Here is a 15,472-nt window from a genome sequence, read left to right on the forward strand (position 1 = left end):
ACATTCTTGTCCGTCTGCTGTGCTATACTATCGGGTCGTGATCACTTGGGCGGTGATCACGGGTATATACTTATATACTATATACATGACACCTGTGGTGACTAAAGTCGGGTCGGCTCGTAGGAGTACCCGCAAGTGGATCTTTGTGGCGGAGCGACAGGGCAGGTTGAGACCACCTAGGCGAGAGGTGGGCCTGGCGCTGGACGGCGTCCGCGGTTACTTCAAAATAACACGCTTAACGAGTTCTTGGTATTTGATCTGAGTCTGGCCATTTGGTCTATACGCACTAACCAGCTACGCGGGAACAGTTATGGGCACTCGACGTCGTGGTATCAGCCGAAGCCTTCGTGACGTCAGCGACTGAGTGGCGCGCGCCGGATTGGACTGGAACGCCACTAGGCTAGGTCTGCTTCCGGCCGCGTTCGCAACATGCAGGTGTGCAATGGGCGATGGGCCCAGACCCGTGCGCCATAGGATTTAGACCGGCGTGCTGACCTCTCTGTTGTGCCTAGGTGGGGCTGCGACGTGTTGATCTTCCGAGGCCGGGCATGACCCAGAAAAGTGTGTCCGACCAAATGGGATCGAGCGTGTTGGGTTATGTGGTGCACCCCTGTAGGGAAGTTTATCTATTCGAATAGCCGTGTCCCTCGGTAAAAGGACGACCCGGAGTTGTACCTTGACCTTATGACAACTAGAACCGGATACTTAATAAAATACAGCCTTACAAGTGCCAGATACAACCCGGTGATCGCTCTCTAACAGGGCGACGAGGAGGGGATCGCCGGGTAGGATTATGCTATGCGATGCTACTTGGAGGACTTCAATCTACCCTCTTCTACATGCTGCAAGATGGAGATGGCTAGAAGCGTAGTCTTCGACAGGACTAGCTATCCCCCTCTTATTCTGGCATTCTGCAGTTCAGTCCATTGATATGGCCCTTTACACATATACCCATGCATATGTAGTGTAGCTCCTTGCTTGCGAGTACTTTGGATGAGTACTCACGGTTGCCTCTCTCCCTCTTTTCCCCCTTTTCCTTTTACCTGGTTGTCACAACCAGATGCTGGAGTCCAGGAGCCAGACGCCACCGTCGACGACGACTCCTAGGACACTGGAGGTGCCTACTACTACGTGCAGCCCGCTGACGACGACCAGGAGTAGTTAGGAGGTCCCAGGCAGGAGGCCTTTCCTTTTCGATCGTTGCTACTTTTGTGCTAGCCTTCTTAAGGCAAACTTGTTTAACTTATGTCTGTACTCAGATATTGTTGTTTTCGTTGACTCGTCTATGATCGAGCACTTGTATTCGAGCCCTTGAGGCCCCTGGCTTGTATTATGATGCTTGTATGACTTATTTATGTTTTAGAGTTGTGTTGTGTATCTTCCCGTGAGTCTTTGACCTTGATCGTACACATTTGCGTGCATGATTAGTGTACGGTCAAATCGAGGGCGTCACACTGGTACAAAAGGCAAATGGATTTGGTTTGAAATCAAATGGTGAAATGTTTAACCAAGTTTATAGAAAAAAGTATCAATAGCTACAAATGCCAAGTGAATATCATTAAATACACAATGAAATATCATATTATATCTATCTAGTATTGTAGTTGTTGATAGTTTCCCTCCCAGTAAAATATCATATTTTATCTATGTAGTAGTGTGTTTATAGAAGAAAAAAAGTATCAACAACTACGATACCAAAAGAGTACCATTAAAAACACAATAAAATATCATACTATTAAAATCTAACACTTGTGATCTATTGATAAAGAGATGGTCTACCAGATCAATGACATGTTGTTTTTTATAATTTTTGTCCCATCTCTTTGTTTTCTTCTGTCTTATCCTTTTATAGTATATGAAAGACGGAGATGTATGCTTGCTACGAATATTTGTTGAGATATTGAAGTACTACAATAAAAAATAAAAAATAGTGTAAAACCGATGCACCAGAGGGCACAACATTGTCTATTTTTCATTCAGTTTAACTAAAACAACAAGAAACACTCGTATATACTCTGGAACTACCTATTAGGCTGCGGTAAGTTACAAATTTGTGCACCCTTGAATTATTTAGATAATAATAATAATAATAATAATAATAATAATAATAATAATAATAATAATAATAATAATATACATGATATATATATATATATATATATATATATATATATATATATATATATATATATATATATATATATATATATATATATATAGCTTACATGAAGCTGTGTTGATGGTAAAAAAGCTACCAAATTTCAAGTGATTGCTAAAAATGGTGCATCTCCGAATTGAGACGTAATACCTCTTTCACATAATGGATGTCAACCTATTCCAGAGCAAGGTCGGATAGTGGACCAGCTCTGCCGCAAAATATAAGACTCAATTATCGGAACACAAACTACTTCATATCATGACATCAATGATAAAAAAATATAAATCATATTAACTACTCCTATATATCAATTCAATGAGAATCTCCTTTATTGAAAAGAAAAATATTAATTACTCCTGACTTCTAAAAAACCATTATGAAACCGAGTATCCTATGACTGCGAACAAAGATAGTGAAAGGGAACGACTTATACAATATGATATACACATTATCTCGAATTATTTCTAAGCATATTTGCTATGAATGATTAATTACTTTAATTAAGTGATCGCATCATCGGTAACCTTTGGATCTTTTCAGGTGGTAACCACCTTTGATTTTATACCCTTGCACTTTCTCATAATCATGTACTCCTACTGTTGGGTCGGTTGTAAATATTGTATTAATTAAAAATGCCCAGTATTTAGGGGACTGAGCTCAGGAAGGGACCTTGCTCATTGATACGTTGAATTGACACATGGGTGAGCACAATATAGCAGATGCTAGAACTGAAAAAAGAAATATAATTTCATTTAGCAATAATTAATCATTGAAGAGTCAAAAACATAAACATGAAAGCCACTTCCACTTATTTTCATCTCTGACAATATCTTTTTTCTATCAGCAAAATGACACTAAAGATATGTTTTCTGTACTCAATTAATTAGTTTTATACGAAGAGGAAAATAGCATCAATCAAACTAACAGCACAATAATCATATGATGCACACTATGTTTCTACGATCCTAATAGTGAAGATTCTATGATTTGTGATCCTACCATCATAGCTCCAATCCGATTCAAAATCGTGATTCGTACAACCTTGTGCACTTTTTAGGAATTCAGGTTATAAATTTGTAACCACTATCAATTTCCAACACTAACCCTCACCTTCATTCCCCATTCTCTCCTCTATGGTGGCGCCAACGCCCCCTTCTCACTGCCCACCCCCATGATAGGGATGGGGCAGACGATGATGCTGCCTGCAACCCGAGTCATTGCCCGCAGCCGCGCACTAAGAGGAGGGCTCTATCACACGCGGGAAGGAGAAGGCTCGCCATGTAAAGTATCCATAGTCCATTTTCCTCACACATTGTTTGCATTTTGAAGGCTAAGTGTCTTGGCTACATATAGGCTATTGATGGCTATGAATTAGTGCACACAAAAAGGAAAGGTAGTGAACTATTATTGTTTTGCATGAAATAATTAATGTTTTATTTCTGTTTGCACGCACTAAACTTAAAAAAGAAAAAAAATCTTTATTCGAGTCGTATGCCCTGTAATATGGAGTGAGCAAGCCAATGTTCAAACTCAGCTCATATTTCAACCGGGCTGAAAATGATTGTCACGCTCAAGTTTATTTCTTGAGTGATCCCGACTTGAAATGAAATACGAGTCAAGCTCGAGCTAGCGGTTCACGAGTCTGGGGATTTTTATTTTCACTCTACGAGAGCATGCATCCATATCATCCGGAGAGCATTTTAACAACCAAGAGAAGGGTAACTAACCATGCATTTTATTTCCAATCGAGTCTTTCCTTTTCTTCGAAGCCAAGTACAAACTGGCAACCGGTAACCCGGCAATGTCTAAGTGGAGGACCCATGACCGATCCCCTCGGATTAAGAATGATGATGCCAGCCGCCACATTCATGCTTGACTTTAAAAAAAATATCTGGTGTGCTGATTCTTCAACAGCCACAGAAAACCTCCACTGGCATGCTCCTCTGTTCTCATGAAGTCCTGCCAATGTTGGAGTCTTTGTGCACCACCCTTTTCTTTTCTCCTGCAAAAGAAGGCACTTGTATCGCACTGTTTCTGTGATGTTGCCGTCACAAGTTTCACACGATGGATGCCATGAGAAAGTACCGCTGAAGCTCCCACCCATGCACGCATCCATCGCGCGATAGGTTCTGCGTCTGAACGGATGAGAAGGATTTGGAGTAGCTACAGCAGAGAAGACAATTAATTAATATTTGTGATTTAACTAAGTGAGACGCACACGGGATCGGCGAGCCGCGAACTCTCCGGTGTGCGCGTAGCTTTACAATCTGGCATGAACCACACAGAAACTGCCATGAACAAAAGGGGCCCGCTGTGGTAGTTTGGTTCCCTTAATTAAAAGCGACATTGGAAATTTGGGATCACAGAGAGCCAATCTACGCCTTGGGGAATGTGTCTTTTATGCCCTAAGGGGAATAAGTTTTTAGATCCATTTCCCATTGCTAGCTTTTATTGCCCCTTTAGCTTGCTTTCCACTCCCAACATTCACATAGTGCTATCTCCACATGCCAAATTATTTTCTACAAATCTTCCTTTCGTATGCTTGTTTTTTTTTTAATTTCCTTTCATATGCTTTGCGAGCAAGAAAAGCTTGACCATGACATGAGCAAAGTAGTACGCACTTGCATTCCCAGTTCTTGACTACACAAACACCCTTCAAACATCAGGAGAAGGCCCATGAATCTAAAACATGTCGCCTCATCTTAGTTACCTTATCATGCCAAGCCTGAGGCAACACGGCTCCCAACTTGTTGTCCTTCTCTACCTGTTGTGGTTAGTGGTCATGAATAGGTACCCCCTTTCTACTTAGCTTTCATGCTAAGAATCGCTCGGATAGGTTCCTCCCAAAGCGCATTTTTCAGCATGCTCACTTCAAAAATGTGTTAACTCAGCGGCGTCTTCTCCATGTGGGCTCAACTCGAATGGATTTAAAATATTGGTAGAGAAAACCCTGCTCTTTGCCATATCCCCTGCACACATGTAACATGAATTAGGCATCAAATTCTTACATACACAACACAGCGCACCAATTCATCGATATCACATGCATGATAGAAAAACTAATTCTATCCATGTTTGATATAAAATAGAAGTTCAGTAGAATATCCATTACATTCGTATGTCATGTATATAAGCACCAATTCATCAATATGACAGTGATACAGGATTACAGTGTAGCAAGAAAGGAAAACAAACTTGGGACTTTTTTTGTTATGTCGTTGTGTTCGCAATTCGCCTCATAATTCCATGTGCGTGAACCATGAGATGCGGGAAAAAATGAAGGGGGATAATTGATCTTTTGTTCATTTTTTGGGTAAGATAATATACCATATTTGAATAACATGTTTGACATGCTTACTCATGTTCATGTCACTGGTAGATGGGTCTTCTTGACCTGATCATCGAACCCACCATGCAGTGAACTTTAGAACAATTTTCACTGCAATTTTCACTGCTAATCTAAATGCAATAGACCAAAAAGTATCTATATTGAATATTTCTTTTAGAGAAAAGGACACATGCTTGACTTCATAAATAATGTCCTCACTGTGAAGCATCAGACATGACAGAGGTTCGTCGTGATTCACCACTACTGTGAGTAGTACAAAATATAAGGGAATGCAAGACGACAAAACAAGTAGAGCTAAACTATATCTGAGCCACAGAAGAAGGAAGCAGGTTACGGGAAGTCGCATGGATCTTCATCATCAAACCATCAATAGCATTGACACCTTTCGCCAGCGCCTTCCAATATACTCCATCCGTTCCTTTATACAAAGTGTATTTGTTTTTCCAAAAGTCAAACGAGTGCATGTTTGACCGAGTTTTTAGAAAAATATATCAATATCCACAGTATGAAACTTATATCATTTGATTCATCATGAAAAGTAGTTTCATATTTTATCTATTATATATTCCAGATGTCATTATTGTATTTTATAATCTTGTTCAAAAATTCAAATGGTTGACTTGCATGGAAACCAATACACCTTATATTCTGGAATGGAGGGAGTAACATGGGAGCATTCATTCGGAAAATAATATCAAAAGGATCGTTGGGGAATTTAAGCTTGATGGTAAACTTGTTGTGGGTGGTCCACAACGACCAAACTTGCGCGGCAAACACAAACGAGAAAACATGGAGCAAGGACCCAAGAGATTTGCTGTTATGGCAAAACAAGTTCTGTAAAATTATTAGGATCCCAAATGATATTTAACCGCGACGGAACAGAACTGCAGAGGAATTTGGCGAGGATGCGCCTAAATAAGTTATGCTCTAAGTCCTCAATCTCTCGACAAAGAGAACGGGCGGTGGCCACGTTACCATTACATTTCAAAATCTGTTCACTCGCTGGATTGCCAAGGAAATTTTTTAATACTTTGAGTCAAAAGAACGTGCATCATCACTTGTGATTCTTATAGAAGTGAGACTAGCTAGCTCCTATATTTTTCCTTCAAATCAGAGAGGGCCCCCACTCTTATTCCTCTTTTGAGAAAGGAGTGTTGCACAACCAGTGCCTGTTTCCTTTCCACAGGCTACAAATCTTAGAAAGCTGAGTGCTCCCATTGTTGAAGTGGTTGTTGTTGCCATAGTGAAGCGCACGGGGAGCATGTGCTCTCTGAGACCACTCAAAGTCTCTAACTCCAACATGGTTTGAGTGACAACCTCCTGAATGCCTATAGAGCTACCGGTCTATCAGTGATTAACCGTCACGCTGGAAAGCAAAGCATATAGGGAGCATCGAGAAGCAAAGGCAAAGCGGCGCCAAAGCAATGGAAAAGCCAGGGAGCAGGATGATTGATAGTCACGCTGCAAGCCTGCAACTGAAACCGCCAAGAAAATTAAGCTACTGCTAATGCGCATACATAATTCTGGGGATGTCCTTTATGGCCTAATTGGAATATTTTCTCCATGTTACTCGGCGAACATATCAGATTGCTATACCTTTCCTTTGCTTCTTTAGTTCAGTTCCACTCTCAACATTCTTATAGTGCTTACTGCACAAGCATATGCTCAAATTGTTTTCTCCAAATGCTATCTTCATTTAACAAGCTTTGGACAACCTAATAAAGTTTGATTATGGCATTAGCAAATTAAGCTCGGTTCATGACTATAAAAGTATAAATACACCCTTGGGCCTCAGGAGCCCCATGGTCAATCACCCTCTCAATTCTCAAACCAGCTTGGCTGGCCCCTGGAGCTTAGTGATCTACTCATGCAAAGCCTGAGGCAGTACAATTCCTTAGTTGTTGCCATTGATAGGCAGCTGTTTGACCACCTATCAGCAACAAAGATGAAGATAAGGAAGGCCCCGGCTCTCCTGAAGAAGGCAACAGCCTTGTGGAAGAGCAAGACCGGCATCTTCATGGCCAGGATCCTCGTCCTCGCCTTGCTCCGTCGCAGGATGGCCACGGTTGGTGCCATTTCTCACAGGATCCATGCCTTCATTGTGGCCGGCGGGGAAAAGTGTTCAAAAGTGGATTACCACAAGGCTCTCATGCTACGCAAGGTCGGGAAGCCGACGTACCATGGCGGTGAGATGGTTGATGCCTCCCACTATTTAGCATTGTTTGGTCAAGAGGATGGTTTTGATGGCTTCCCTGACTGGACACTGCACCCCAGCTTCAGCAACGGTGACGATTTCTATTACACTGACGAGTATGACACTGACGGCGATGAGGGAGACGAGCCCCGGTGATGAATGCAATGAGGATCATCCTGGAGGCTGAGGGCTTGGAATTCAACATGGACGACGATATCGACCAGGCTGCCGAAATGTTCATCAGAAAGTTCCGCAAGCAGATGAACGCGAGTTTTTCTTGATGTTGTCTTCCATATATACCATGCCCGGTAGCGCACATAGTGCTACTGCTATAACAAAGTGACTATAGAAGTGGTGAGAGTGAGAGGATAACGTAGGTAGGCCAGGAACATTTGTGTCCATTCCCCGGGATACAAGATTCTGAACATGTCCACTAGTTAGAAGTTTTTGATAGATACCTTCCTGCCAAAGTCTGTACTTATAGGTGTCTCAAAGGAAAGAAAAAACATTAGATGACATTTTTAGATTGCAAGTATTTTTTCTAAATTGTTTGAAATAGCTCCAACTGTTATTTATCTACTCGGCTTCCACCAAACCTCGACTACTTGGCCGCTACGCCCTCCTGAAACTCCACACCTCTATTGCTCACCCATCTTGGAGGGTATGGCCCGCCACGTTGAAGGAAACTAGTAAGCTTTGGCTCCGAACCCCCTTATTATCTCTTCTGAACCAAGAATCATAAGAATATTCACCCGCAAAAAAATAATAAGAATAAATTAATTAGTTGCACATGTTAAAGTTGGACAAGTAGAGCGAGTTCGAGTAGAACTCTTCATAGTGATAAAAATATATAGATTGAACACCCACAAAAAAAGTTTGTGTCTCATTTAGCTGTCTAGTAAAAATAGTTTACTAGACTTGACCTGGAGAACTTGAGCGCCCCTTCGCGCCAAGATCTTCTTATCGCTCGCCCTTAGAAGTCGATGCTGAACTGCTGAGCGACTCGCCCTGGACTTCCGCATGGCCCAGGTGTGCATGCACATGAGCCAGAGACCATGACGCGCCTGCTCTCTGGATGTTCGTTCCCGGTGGGTATGGCATGAAATCAAGGCCTCGTGTTGTTTGATGGCGACGATCCCCTCAAAGGATGCCCCTTTTCTAGACTAGCTCGCGTCTTTAGCCACCGGCGCCGCACCATGTATGCGCCGCGGCTTACCTCGTTGGCTCTCCTCACTGCTTGGTGCATATGGAAGCAACGTAACACCCCACGTCTTCAACGCCAAGCGGCCATCCATCTCACACCTCACTTCCATGATCAAGGATGAGCCTCGCAGCTGGGCTCGTGTGGGTGCCCTAGGACTACACATCATCATACCAGAGACGTAGCGCTTGCTGCCTGGGGAGCGCACACCTTCACACTCTGTTTGTGCACACTTAACTCTGACTGCCGCATCGCGTCTTCATGTTATCAGAGGTCCCCTGTAGCTACTCTATGCTACTCTTCCTGCCTATCAATGTAATATGCAATCTTTTGCGTATTCGCGGAAATGTTAGATTTGTAAGCCCAAATAAGAAGGAAAAAACACAAACGCCGTACTCATGCCCATGGGGAAATCCAAACAAAGCTGAAAGTATGGCTTGATTTTGATGAAATACAAGATTCTTTTTGTAAATATGGCAGCACTCAAGAGGTTGTGCCCATCTCTTCTCCATCCAACGGCTAGAGATGCATGGGTGCAACTGATACATAGATTCGCCCCTTGCACCAGATACGTTCTCTCCCGACCAACATTTTGGCTACCTGATCGCATTTTTTTCTCTAGGACAGCAGATTTCCTGGTTACCACGGTAACCACAAAATTCAGATGATGCTAATTTATGTACGCAAACGTTTAGATTCAAAAAAGGCATGCTCAATTTATGTACGCGAATGTTTAAATTCAAAATATTTAAAATATTTGCTAATTTTTGTCCAATACTTGCGTTTACCGAGGGGCGGTGAGAAACATGGTTATCAGGCGATAATCAAATTGTGGGCCAAGGATTAAATCACCAGATTCGAAAGGTTGAGATAATTAGCACCCCTTGCGCGCGCCAAGCATCACCATCAGTACTGATCACCATAGAAACACTCAAGACGGATCACCCGGCAGAACAAAAATATCTGCCCACCACTACCGGACTCGCGGCCTATGCCTACGGCCCAGGGCCGTCGGCATAGGTCCTTTTCCGTCAGCATAGATCTATGCCTACGGCTGCCGTCGGTATAGGCCCGTCGGCGTAGATCACGTCAGCGTAGTCTTGTCAGACCGTCGGCGTAGTATAGCCGTCGGCATACCTCTGCTACGTGGCATTACGTGGTGCCTCCTGGTGGCAGGGCTATGCCTACGGCAAAGCCGTAGGCATAGATGGAAATATGGGAATATGCAGAAATATGACAGTTCATCATCTAAACATACTCAAGTTCATCATCATCATTTAAACATAGTCAAGTTCATCATCCCCTGGTGCCTCCTGGCGGCAGGGCTATGCCTACGGCAAAGCCGTCGGCATAGATTCATCTATGCCGACGGCTTTGCCGTAGGCATAGCCCTGCCACGTGGCGCGCTCTGGGAAGCCCTTGGCGCATATATGCCGACGGCTTTGCCGTAGGCATAGTTTTTTTTCCTATTTTCTCTTTTTCAATTCATTTGACAGCATTTCAAAGCAGAATAATATGGGAGTATGCAGAAATATGACAGTTCATCATCTAAACATACTCAAGTTCATCATCATCATTTAAACATAGTCAAGTTCATCATCTAAAGATCATCACCGGCGGAAGTTCATGAACATAGAAGTAGTGCAAGACATGGAACATCATTTCAAAGCAGAAACTAACAAGTAGGAACATAAAAGGTATGGCACGACGGCCACATGCACGGGTATCATCATCGACATCAAGCAAGACCACCTCCGCCAAAACCACCACCGCCAAGACCACCTCCGCCAAAACCACCACCGCCAAGACCACCTCGCCAAAACCACCACCGCCAAGACCACCTCCGCCAAAACCGCCACCGCGACCACCATCACTCTACCAGATCAGAGTGACTGGGGTCGACGAAGCAGGAGTCGAGCCACCGGTCCCCTACATGTTTGAGAGAAGATTCTAACGGTAAATATGATATGATAGTGTTGAATGAACGAGAACTAGTTTGTCAGTAGTTAGGCAAATCTACTAACCGGACTATCACTGCCTAGTTCCACCCATTCATCGAACGTGGGCACGTGTGGGGGTTCTCCCGCAGGTGGTGGTGGGGGTCCCATTTGTGGTGGATCCGTGCGGTTACTCCAAGACGCCAACATAGCCTGGATGTTAGTTAAACAAGCAAACTAGAAGGTCAAAAGGAATGGAAGTGCAAAAATTTAGCTTGGTTTTAAGAGGGCAAAACTAACCGCCATCATCTGACGGTTGTAATCATCGTTTGCCTTCACTCGTTGCAAGTACTCTCGCACCTCGAGATTCCTATGCTCGACAAAGGCCGTATATGCCTACATAATTTAGGTTGTTTCTAAGTGAGCAATGCTGAAAATAAACTGAGAATGCTAGAGAGAAAAAGATAAAGGGGAAGTACTTACAGCATGCTGGCGGGCTAAGGGAGTCTGTGAACGCCCCGTACTCTCTAACTGGCTCGGGTTGGTAGCCCGAAGCCGTGTGTACGAGATCGAAGGAGTGATCAAGCCATCGAAACACGGATACCGGCCATGTGACTTCCCCTGGATGGCCACCACCGCCGTGTCATCGATCTGAGACTGGGCGACCTCAGGAACAGGAACATCCGGATGCAACTTCTGATAGTTCTGAGTGTAAGACTCCAGGTGCTCCTCGGTCTTGCCGTAGTACTGGCTCTCACCCTCCTTGGGATCACTCCGCTCGTGGGCCAGCTTCCACGACTCAATGTCTGAGAGCAGCCTCTTCAACTTTTCCTCCTGCAACGTCAAACAGAAGTTAGCCATACATAAGAACATGACGGTAAAGAAGAAAAAAATGCATCATGCATATAGATATACCTTCATGGCCTTGAAGCCCCAGTGGTTCCTGTTTCCTTGGCCGTGTGTCCCGTCTTTTCCACGGTTAGCCCGGGCCTTGATGCTCTTGGCAGCAAACTCTGCATCGTCGCCGAGCCACCTATCCACCAAACTCGCCCATCCGTCATGCCTTCCATAGCACCAATGAGGAACAACCTATGCAAATTTTGGAAGCATGACATGTGAGCACGAAACATATAGTTGACTGCTTGAAATAATGAAAAGTTAGTAATAGTTACCATCATGAACTGCTCCCTGTTCAAGGTAAGTCGTTGCTTCTGCACTTGAGTTTTGGTCATCTTTTGGTGCACGTAGTAGTGGTAGTACTGCGAGACGGCAACCCAGCGCACCTCGTACTGCAACTGACGAGCTTTCTTCTTCGCAGCCGCAAGCAAGACCACATCGGCTCTGGCCTTGTGCTCGTCAAGAACTCTATAGAGTTGCTGCAATCATGCATAAACCAGAAGCAAACAAGGCATGAGTTGAGTGATTCAATGATAAACTATGAACGAAACTGAAGACAAATGATTCAGAAGAAAACTTACCCAAAATTTGGTGATCACGGCCTTAGCGGTCGTCCCGTACTCCGAGTTGCTGCAAGCCTTGTAGTGGGCCCAGCTCGTGGCCAAAACCCGTAGCTGCGGGTCCTTGTCTGGCCGCGGACAGAATAGGCCAAGCCAAAACTCCTTCAACAGGACAGTGATAAGGCCATTCGGTTTACGGCCCTTTCCTATAAGGATCCAGTTACTGCAAAAGAATCACAGGATTGCCATGTGTACAATAAGAAAATGTTGTCATGTGTTGAAAATATGATTGAGAGGCACTTACTCTGTCCCTGCAGGTTCAATGAGCCACTTGTGCGCCTCGATAGAAGGTGGTGTAGGTAGTCCGGCATTACCATGCAGCCACCCCTGCGGAGCACCCGGTGGCAAGTCACCCCACAACTCGGGGTCAACCTCCCCTCCACCACCCTCCTCGCCCTCCTCCTCACCCTCCTCCTCGGCCTCCTCCTCCTCGGCCGGAGACGCGTGCCAGGCGTTTGCAACCGCCACAACACTTCCAGACTTGTGAGAGGCCGCCTACGCAAGATTTGGCGGCATGCTAGCCCCCGGAGGCCGCCGGCCACAGTCGTAGACACGCGAAGAGCAATCCGCGTAGAGGGAAGTGTTCAGATACTTCTCCATCACGAAAAATTATGAAAAATTACCATCAGTCCTATAGCACATGTGCCCACGTCGTGTAAAAAACTCATGATTTTATCGCGCTCCGAGTATTTATTAATATTCACGCCGCATCGTTACCGCAGAACGTCTACTACCGTGTCATCGCCGTCCGTGAGGGGGGCCGCACCCCGGAGACGCGTGCCGCCTCTTCGGACATGCCACCACACCACCCCGCATGTATGAGGGCCCGGTGCGATGCTCCGGTGGCATTGCTACCCCCCCCCCCCCCCCCCCGGGCCCCCGTCCCGCCTAACCCTGTAGCATTTGACCACAGGTTCTAGCCCTTTGACTTTGCACGGACGGGCTTTGACTAGTGGACCTCTCCACCTGGTTGTGTTAGGTCTGCCCATAGGAACACTTTGGAGCAACATCCGGGCCAGACCCACAGCAAGATCCCCTCCGTGTAGACTCGACGCGTCCGTTTCCCACCTCCAGGTGCCGGCGGTGGCGCCGTCCGTGAGGGGGGCCAAACCCCGGAGACGCGTGCCGCCTCTTCGGACATGCCACAACACCACCCCGCATGTATGAGGGGCCGGTGCGACGCTCCGGTGGCATTGCTACCCCCCCCCCCCGGGCCCCCGTCCCGCCTAACCCTAGAGCAGTTGACCACGAGATCTAGCCCTTTGACTTTCCACGGACGGGCTTTGAACAGTGGACCTCTCCACCCGGTTGTGTCAGGTCAGCTCAGAGGGACACCTGCGAGCAACATCCGGGCCAAACCAACAGCTACATCCCCTCCGTGTAGACCCGATGCGTCCGTTTTCCCCCTCCAGGTGCCGGCGGCGGCGCCGTCCGTTAGGGGGCCACGCCCCGGAGATGCGTGCCGCCTCTTCGGACATGCCACAACACCACCCGGTTGTGGTAGGTCATCCCATAGAAACACTTGGGAGCAACGTCCCCTCCGTATAGACCCGATGCGGCTGTTTCCGCCCTCCAGATGCTGGCGGCGGCGCCGTCCGTGAGGGGGGCACACCGCGGACGTGAGGGGGTCACACTCCGGAGACGGGTGCCGGGCGTTTGCAACCGCCACTAAACTTCTATCGCATAGCTGTTTTTTATTTTAATAAAATATAAGGACCTATATTCAAAAGAATATGACGGCACATTATTAATGTGCTCGAAAAAAAATACAAACGATATATATATATATTCATAATCTATGGAAAAAATTACAAACTACATATATATTCATATAATACATAAAAAAGCATAAAAACATATTTTAAAAAAGCATAAAAACTTATGTAAAAAAAGCATAAAAACATATGCAAAAAAAAGCATGTAAAAAAATAGCTATGCCGTCGGCATAGAGACGGCAGGGTTTTGGTGGGCGCCATGCCGCGGATCGGTGACGTGGCACCTATGCCGACGGCTGCCGTCGACATACCTACGCCGCGGATCGGTGACGTGGCATGCGGAGATATGCCGACGGCAGCCCGTCCCGGCCGTCGGCATAGGTTTGACGGCGTTAGCCGCTTGTCACGGGCGGGATCGCCGGGCCCACAGGTATGTCGACGGCTGATTTATGCCGACAGCTGCTGTCGGCATGTCTGCATCTAGGTCGACGGCCGTTCTGTGCCGACGGCTGCCGTGGGCGTAGATCGGTGTAACCCGACGGCCAGGATAAGCCGACGGCCAGGACTGGGCTGTCGGCATAGCTCCAACTAGGCCGACGGCAGCCGTAGGCATAGGTTTGGCCGTCGTGGTAGGACCGTTTTCGGTAGTGCACGGTTGAAATCCGGAAATATACACCCACGCGGCCACGCCATGTATGCATGAGAATTGATGTGGTTGTTGTCACAGGACGCCAAGTCAAAAACTCCATAAAGGTGTTTGGAGACATGTGAAAGCATGAAAAAACACGGAAGCTCCATAGATCTATCACGGAGATTGCTCCCTTCTACTTTCTGCTAGTTGACGAGCGAGCAGCAAAGCGTCCGGAGGAGAGGCAAAGCTATGCAGATCTCACCTACAGCTAGCAACACAAAGCAGCGGGGAAAACGAAGAAAAATCAGAGACGCGTAGCTGCAACCTTTGGAATTCTGAGCGTGAATCACACGGCCGGAGACCCGGCAAGGAAAGCTGTCCGGTCTGCTTGCTTTGGGCAAAATTATTCCAAGCCATCAATCAGTTGCTAGCTTTACCACATGATTAAAGGAGCGATATTGGCAATTTGGGACCCCAACCCAAAAGGACCAATCCTAGCTTTGGGACAGGTGCCTTTTGTGACTTAATTGGAATACATACTTCCCCATAAGTTCCTTGCTTAGTTCCATTGTCAACATTCTTTCAGTGCTCACTCCACATGTCAATTTTTTTCTCTCTAATGCTAGCTGCTTTCACATGCTTTATTAGGCCAGGTACCAAAATTTTGATCAGGACATGAGCAAGGCTAGTTGCAGTGTTAATTGCATGCTCAGCTTCTGACTATAAATACACCATTAGAGCCTCAGGACAAAGCCCATGCCTCATTTCAA

General features: G+C 45.8%; 1 pseudogene; it reads left to right on the forward strand.

The window, feature by feature from the left end:
• The first annotated feature begins 7,374 nt into the window (after positions 1-7,374).
• On the forward strand, positions 7,375-8,121 carry LOC123125144 (uncharacterized; annotated as a pseudogene).
• Positions 8,122-15,472: the final 7,351 nt, after the last annotated feature.

The sequence above is a fragment of the Triticum aestivum genome, chromosome 5D, assembly GCF_018294505.1.
Source record: "Triticum aestivum cultivar Chinese Spring chromosome 5D, IWGSC CS RefSeq v2.1, whole genome shotgun sequence".
Lineage (NCBI taxonomy): Eukaryota > Viridiplantae > Streptophyta > Magnoliopsida > Poales > Poaceae > Triticum > Triticum aestivum.